This window comes from Oncorhynchus mykiss, chromosome 9 (genome assembly GCF_057628025.1).
Source record: "Oncorhynchus mykiss isolate SJ-2025 chromosome 9, ASM5762802v1, whole genome shotgun sequence".
NCBI classification, from domain to species: Eukaryota; Metazoa; Chordata; class Actinopteri; order Salmoniformes; family Salmonidae; genus Oncorhynchus; species Oncorhynchus mykiss.
In genome coordinates this window covers 43,403,782-43,410,942 of record NC_143030.1, presented here as the reverse complement: position 1 = coordinate 43,410,942, position 7,161 = coordinate 43,403,782, and the positions used below count along the sequence as shown (strand labels likewise).

Below are 7,161 nucleotides of genomic sequence, written 5' to 3'. Positions count from 1 at the left end.
TAATAATGATCTGTTCCCAGTCACACACTGATGTCAACGTTGGCACCTTGTGACAGAGAGAAGGAAAGATCTTCCACTCAGCCTGTCCCAGGACCATTGTACATTGTGCACTGCACCCTGTATAATGCATTCATGCTGGTGTTCCTCCATAAGATGAACTGGTATATAATGAACAGTTTGATACAGGGTCACTGTATATAATATATATACAGTCTCAGTCAAAAGTTTGGACACACCTATTCATTCAAGGGTTTTCTTTATTTGTACTATTTTCTACATTGTAGAATAATAGTGAAGACATCAAAACTATGAAATAACACATGGAATCACAGTTGTGTAAAGTAACAAATACGTTTTTTGGGGGTATCTGTCCTACTTATATTTCTGTCGACTTTTACATCATTACATAAAATGTAAAAAAATAAGTATACTTTACTCGGATACATTTCCCCTGACACCGTTACTCGCTATAAAATCCAATGAATCTGAAGCTGGGAGACAAAAACGAATCATGTTGGAAAAAAGATGCAAGCAACATCGACGAGTCGAAACACTCATCGGTGTACTTGTTTTGCTAAGCAGCAGGCGACGACATGCAGAGCTAATCCAATCATCATCAATTTGGGCAAATCCAAGGGTCCTAACGTGTAAATCCCACCCACCGGGAGCCTGTCACTTGCAAAACAGTCATTCACTCAGCGGCACTTTGCCCAAGCATGTCCGAAATCGCACAATCATGTCCGACATCGCTCTTCCACCACCGCCTGATGAGGACGAACAACCTTGGCTGTATCTAAAATAAATGTTGTTTTATTTCCTCTGGATGAAGGATTCATCCTACCGGATGGAATGTGTGTTATGTTTACCAAAGTTCAGGAAATACTAGCGTTCAAGAACTCGCCGTCGAACCTACAAGGTAAATCTACTGTTGGTTTGCTAGCTAGAATAACATTAGCATGCTAATTAGCATGATGGCTAACATTAGCTAACCTGGCTAGCCCACATTCGCTAATGCAACAAGCAGTGTTACTTGATGCTAGCTAATCCTATACCTAAATAGTTCACTAGCTAGTAGCTACCTACTTTAGCTTGCTAAAGATTCGGACGCTTTGTTAGCTAACGCAATCTAACTAAACAGACACGAGCAATCAAGCTAACTGATCAAGTTAGTTTCCGAATCTGGGCACATTTTAGTCAGTCTAGCAAAATACCTTTTTCTCTAAACACACGGTCTAGCTTTACCAGTCAGCTAGCCATTTTGTTCCTTGTGTTAGTTGATAAAGTTGTTCTTACCTTGCTAATTACTGTAGACTTAAGTCATTCACGTAACCTACTAGCTAGATCAATTACCATTACTCTTTTCTCATTGTAATATTAAATGGTGGTCACAAACTCTCACTTAACTAATGTTGTTTATAGCTTTAAAATTAGGATACTATACCTTAAGTATTTGGTGATAGTAGGTATCTAGCTAAGTAACTGTCTGTCTCTTTTCCTTTTCTTCTTATTTCAGAGAAAGCATGTACACCATCTGAAGAAGATCTTATCAAGGCCCACACTGCGCTCCAGGATTGATGAAGCCTCCAAGGAAATGAAGAAGGTGACTCCATGAGAGGAGTTGACCACATCGCCACCACCACCGACTGCTGGTCTGCAAGAAGACGGAGCTTCATTGGTGTTGCAGCCCACTGTAACACCAACAGTCTCAACAAATGCTCAGCAGCCCTGGCCTGTAAACGGTTGAGAAGATCGCACACCTTTGATGTGTTAGCAGGTGCCCTAAATGACACCCATTTGGAGTTTGAAATCCGGATTAAGATTGTGAGAACCACAGACAATGGCTCTAACTTCTTGAAAGCTTTCCATGTTTTTGAAGCAGCTCAGCCAGTACAGGAAGTTTGTGAAGTTTGTGGAGTTTGTTGACGTGGCAACGATCCTGAATGAAGATGATGGTTTTGAGTACCAGCTGCCTGCCGCCTACTCAACTTAGTATCTACAGTCGATGCCCTGAAAGCAACATTCAGTGAGGCTTACAAAAAAGGGTCCCGTTCAACATTTGGCAAGTGCCAAAGACTTTGGAACAAATGCAGAAGATCCACACTTGCAGCCGAAACGGTTGAAGATGCCTGTTACCTCCAGCTGCTGCCCCCGAATGCTACAAGGTGGAACTCCTGGTTCATGGCTGTAGAAAGACTCCTGAGGATCATCAAAGACAGAGGAGTGGCAGTCGTCAGAGTTATCCGCACAGACTTCGAGGTTCCAATGTAAGTATGGATTATTTATTATTTTGTCATAATTCAAGGTCTTGAATGTTGTCTAAATCTGTTGCAGTGTTTCCTGACCCTTTGCTTGGGGACTTATAACTGTTTCACATGTTGTAGCCATTCACTATCATTGATCCATTTAGTCAACTACTCACCCAGCCATTGATTACTGTAGCTAAATCAGGTGAAATGGTTCATGGTCCCCTTTGTATATGGTTAGGAAACACAGTATTATTATTTATATATATATATATATATATTTTTTTTCATAGGTTCAATCCAGCAGAACCCGCCTTCCTCACAGAGTATGCTGCCACCATGAGCCCAGTCGCAAAGGCCATCAATATCCTGCAGGCTGAAACCAGATGGGGTGGCTACTTCCAACCTCCTGATCACAAAACTTGACCGAATCAAGTTGTCCCTGAAGTACTGTAAACCTCTGGTGGATGTGCTACAACTGGGACTGAAGAAGCACTTCAGCCACGTGTCACGATCCTGAGCTGATGGCAGCTGCAATCCTTCTCCCCAAATTCAAAACAACGTGGACAAAGGATGACGCCACCATCAAAATGGGTAAGACAACATGTGGTTAATTAACAGTATTTTATTATTCATCAACAGCTGTGTACATTTTGACACTTCGTAGATTTGAGAACCAACCATTTAAACTACATTCGTGACTTTGTGGTTCAGTCCAATGGGTAACCTACTTACTTACCCCTGTTGCTTGGTTTATAGAGATGGGGGATGGATTAATGTAGGCCCATAACTGCAAGATTTATATTGTCATCTCCCTTGTATTTCAGGAATGGACTACATCAAGGACCACCTGGAAGAACCCTTGCAGCAGCTAGGCGATGGCACCAGTTCATCAGATGAGGAGGACTTCTTCTCTGCCATGAAAACGTCTCAAGCACAAGAAAGCTCCAAACAGCTGTACGGACGCCTGGCCTGTTCAGCTGATCATATGGAGTTGCTCAAGTCCTTCCCGGCAGTCTGTAAGCCGCCTCTGAGGTTAAACACACCCTTACCTGCATCAGTAGCCTGTGAAAGGCTGTTCAGGATTGCAGGATTTGTTTACAGCCCCAGGAGAGCAAGGCTGGACTCCAGAAACTTTGAAAACCAGCTTTTTACTGAAGATGAACCGTAAATTCAACTTCAAGTAATGACAGCTTAACGCTAGCAAGCCCAAGGACACGGATGGCTTATGCATTTTGTTAATTTATGTTTAAAATTCACAAGTTATAGGTGTCCTTGTTACAAAGGACTGACACACTGATTTCTAATACTGTCCCATCATTGGTTGCGTGATGTATTATTGACTCTACCTTCTCTACCTTCTTCTTTCCCTTTGTGCTGTTGTCTGTGCCCAATAATGTTTGTACCATGTTTTGTGCTGCTACCATGTTGTGTTGCTACCATGTTGTGTTGCTACCATGCTGTGTTGTCATGTGTTGCTGCCTTGCTATGTTGTTGTCCTAGGTCTCTCTTTATGTAGTGTTTTGTCTCTTGTCGTGATGTGTGTTTTGTCCTATATTTATGTTATTTATTTTTAATCCCAGCACCCGTCCCCGCAGTAGGTCTTTTGCCTTTTGGTAGGCCGTCATTGTAAATAAGAATTTGTTCTTAACTGACTTGCCTAGTTAAAAAAAAAAATTAAAGTGGCGATGTCCTCATATTCCTACAGTGAGGTTGTGTGTACTTTTGATGAGCTCAAATGTTTTTATTTTTATGTATAGGGTTCTATTATATGACGTTTTTTCTTAAGCAAAGTGACCGTGATTGTAAGTGCTTAAGTTTACTGGCTATATTCCTTCATTATTAAGGCATAATTCTATTTTGTCTGTACGAGATGTATTTAGAAGTGTTGCCTGTTTGAGAATCCACATTTTATTATCTGAGCTCTTCTTGTAAGAATGTTTGTTGCCTTTCAGAAAAGCTCAAACCAAATTATAGGTCTGTCTGATTTGCTTTTTGGATTTACGGCTCTTACAATTTATACTTTTACTTTTTATACTAAAGTACACCCACCACTGCTTATTATAAGGAATGTAATGTATAACATTTACTTTTACTCAAGTATGACAATTGAGTACTTTTTCCACCACTGTGGTATCATGTAGTAACCCAAAAGGTATTAAACAAATGAACATATATTTGAGAGGGCCACCATTTGCCTTGATTACAGCTTTGCACACTTAGCATTCTCTCAAACAGCTTCATGAGGTAGTCACCTAGAAAGCATTTCAATTAACAGGTGTGCCTTGTTAAATAGTGGAATTTCCTTCTTAATACCAGGCGGTGATGCAACCAGTTAGGATGCTCTCGATGGTGCACCTGTAGAACTTTTTGAGGATCTGGCGACCCATACCAAATCTTTTCAGTTTCATGAGAGGGAATAGGTGTTGTCGTGCCATCTTCCCGACTGTCCTGGTGTGTTTGGACCAGTAGTATAGTTGACAGACCTGTTGCGACGTGATCCACGATGCAGGTAGTGGCATCTATGTAGGATGCATGATGAGAGGGCAGGGATAGGTACCAGAGCCAATAGTTATTATTTAGGTGACGAAGATCAAGGGGGGAGTAGTATTTGGTCTGGAGAAAACAGGAAGGGGATAATGATAGTAACCCAGGGCAGAGCGCAAACATAGAGGAGCCATTGGGCAGTAGCATTATAGCAATTTAGATCCACAAAAATGTCAGATAAATCCTCACAGAAACCGCCACGGTCGACAAAGCAGCAAGCCAGACCCCAACTTGTCAACATTAATCCAGCTAGCACTAGAACCCATAGTCAAAACACACATCTGAAGACTAACTCAATGAGATTGACAGCTGGGGCCCATGCCAGAGAGAGGAGGCTGGGATACCAGAGCGAGAGCAAGGGAGAGAAGCGATTCAGGGCAGAGGCCGTAGAGCTAGCCAGCGAATAAGCAGGGGGGAGGCGGGAAGAGTCAGAGGGTAATCCGATAGGTATTCCAAAGGGAGGTATTGCAAGGGAAATCTAAAATAGATAAATGCCCAAGGCAATAATGCAGAGGTGGGTCAGGGAACCAGGAGGCCAGCGATCAGAGGAAGAGTCCAGGCAGTTGGAGGTGATCACAGCAGTGCAGTCCAGACTCAGGTAGGCTAACTGCCAATTAGCTAGCACAAGTAAGCCAAGATTGTAAAAGTCACAACTCTAGTAGGCCTAAAAGTGGACCAAAAACAACAGCTCAAAAAGTAGACAAAAACAAACACATAATGAAAAACAGACAAAGAACTAACAAATGAAAGTGAACGATAAATACTGTTACTAAACAAGTACCAGGGAGTCAAGCATAACGCCGAAGATACTCTCGCCTAGAAATGACATCACTGACACATTGTGACTATACACCTAGTTTTCTAACCCCACCCATACATTTTGGACATTATATCATTCTCAGAAGGCATGAATCATTGAGTCACTGTTTTACACTTTGTAAATGTTGTCTCTTGTATAATACGTTCTGTACATTCGTTTATACTGGATTAAGCCTACATTTTTGTTTACTGTAAATTCGTTAAATGTTCCAACACTCGATATCAGTTATTTTTAGGTCTTGGTTCCAATAGTTTATATATTATTTTTTTTCTACGAGATTTTCAGTTGAATAGGCTGTCTGCAATGTGTAGTATATCTTACCTATCATATGAGTCCTTTCCTGACTCAAATAGAATTTCCTGACTCAAAAAGATTTTAGAGCCACATTTCATGACATAAAACTTTAAAGTTGCATGCATTTGAAAATGTCCACATTGGTCAGTCCAAAAATGTTTAATTCTACCAAGTCATTCACAGTTTCTATGCTTTTAGAACAGTGAGGTGATTGGTGTCACTGAAAAGAAGTTGAATAGCTTTGGGAGCCATGCCATTCTGAAGAGGTTTATTCTACCTGTTAGATTTGTTGGAAAATTGTTCCATTTAATTAGATCTGCTTTCAAGATTTTGAGTAATGGGATAAAGTTATTGTTATACACGGAATTAAAAAAAATATGGATGCAACGTGAAAAGTGTCGGTCCCATGTTTCGTGAGCCGAAAATAAAAGATCCCGGAAATGTTCCATACACACAAATGTTGTGCACAAATTTGTTTACATCTGTTAGTGAGCATTTCTCATTTGCCAAGATAATCCATCCACTTGACAGGTGTGGCATATCACGAAGCTGATTAAACAGCCTGATCATTACACAGGTGCACCTTGTGCTGGGGGACAATTAAAGGCCCCTCTAAAATGTGCAGTTTTGTCACACAACCCAATGCCACAGATGTCTCAAGTTTTGAGGGACTGTGCAAATGCCGTGCTGACTGCAGGAATGTCCACTAGAGCTGTTGCCAGATAATTTAATGTTTACTTTGCTACCACAAGCTGCCCCCAACATCGTTTTAGAGAATTTGTCAGTACGTCCAACCGACCTCACAACCACAGACCACACTTAATCATACCTGCCCAGGACCTCCACATCCGGCTTCTTCACCTGTGGGATCGTCTGAGACTAGCCACCCGGACAGCTGATGAGACTTTGTGTTTGCACAACCGAAGAATTTATGCACAAACTTTCAGATGCCATCTCAAGGAAGCTCATCTGCGTGCTCATCGTCCTCACCAGGGTCTTAACCTGACCGCAATTCGGCGTCGGAACCGACTTCAGATGGCAAATGCTCCCCTTCGATGGCCACTGGCATGCTGGAGAAGTGTCCTCTTCACGGATGAATCTTGGTTTCAACTGTACCGGGCAGATGGCAGACAGCGTGTACGGTGTTGCGTGGGCGAGTGGTTTGCTGATGTCAACGTTGTGAACAGATTGCCCCATGGTGGCGGTGGGGTTATGGCATAAGCTACGGACAACAAACACAATTGCATTTTATCGATG

General features: G+C 41.9%; 1 pseudogene across 1 annotated transcript; it reads left to right on the top strand.

The window, feature by feature from the left end:
- The first annotated feature begins 1,608 nt into the window (after positions 1–1,608).
- LOC110532016 (uncharacterized) lies at positions 1,609–6,291 on the top strand (annotated as a pseudogene). Its single transcript, XR_016483552.1, has 4 exons — positions 1,609–1,821; positions 2,140–2,264; positions 2,537–2,837; positions 3,071–6,291. The product of XR_016483552.1 is annotated as an uncharacterized LOC110532016 (transcript).
- Positions 6,292–7,161: the final 870 nt, after the last annotated feature.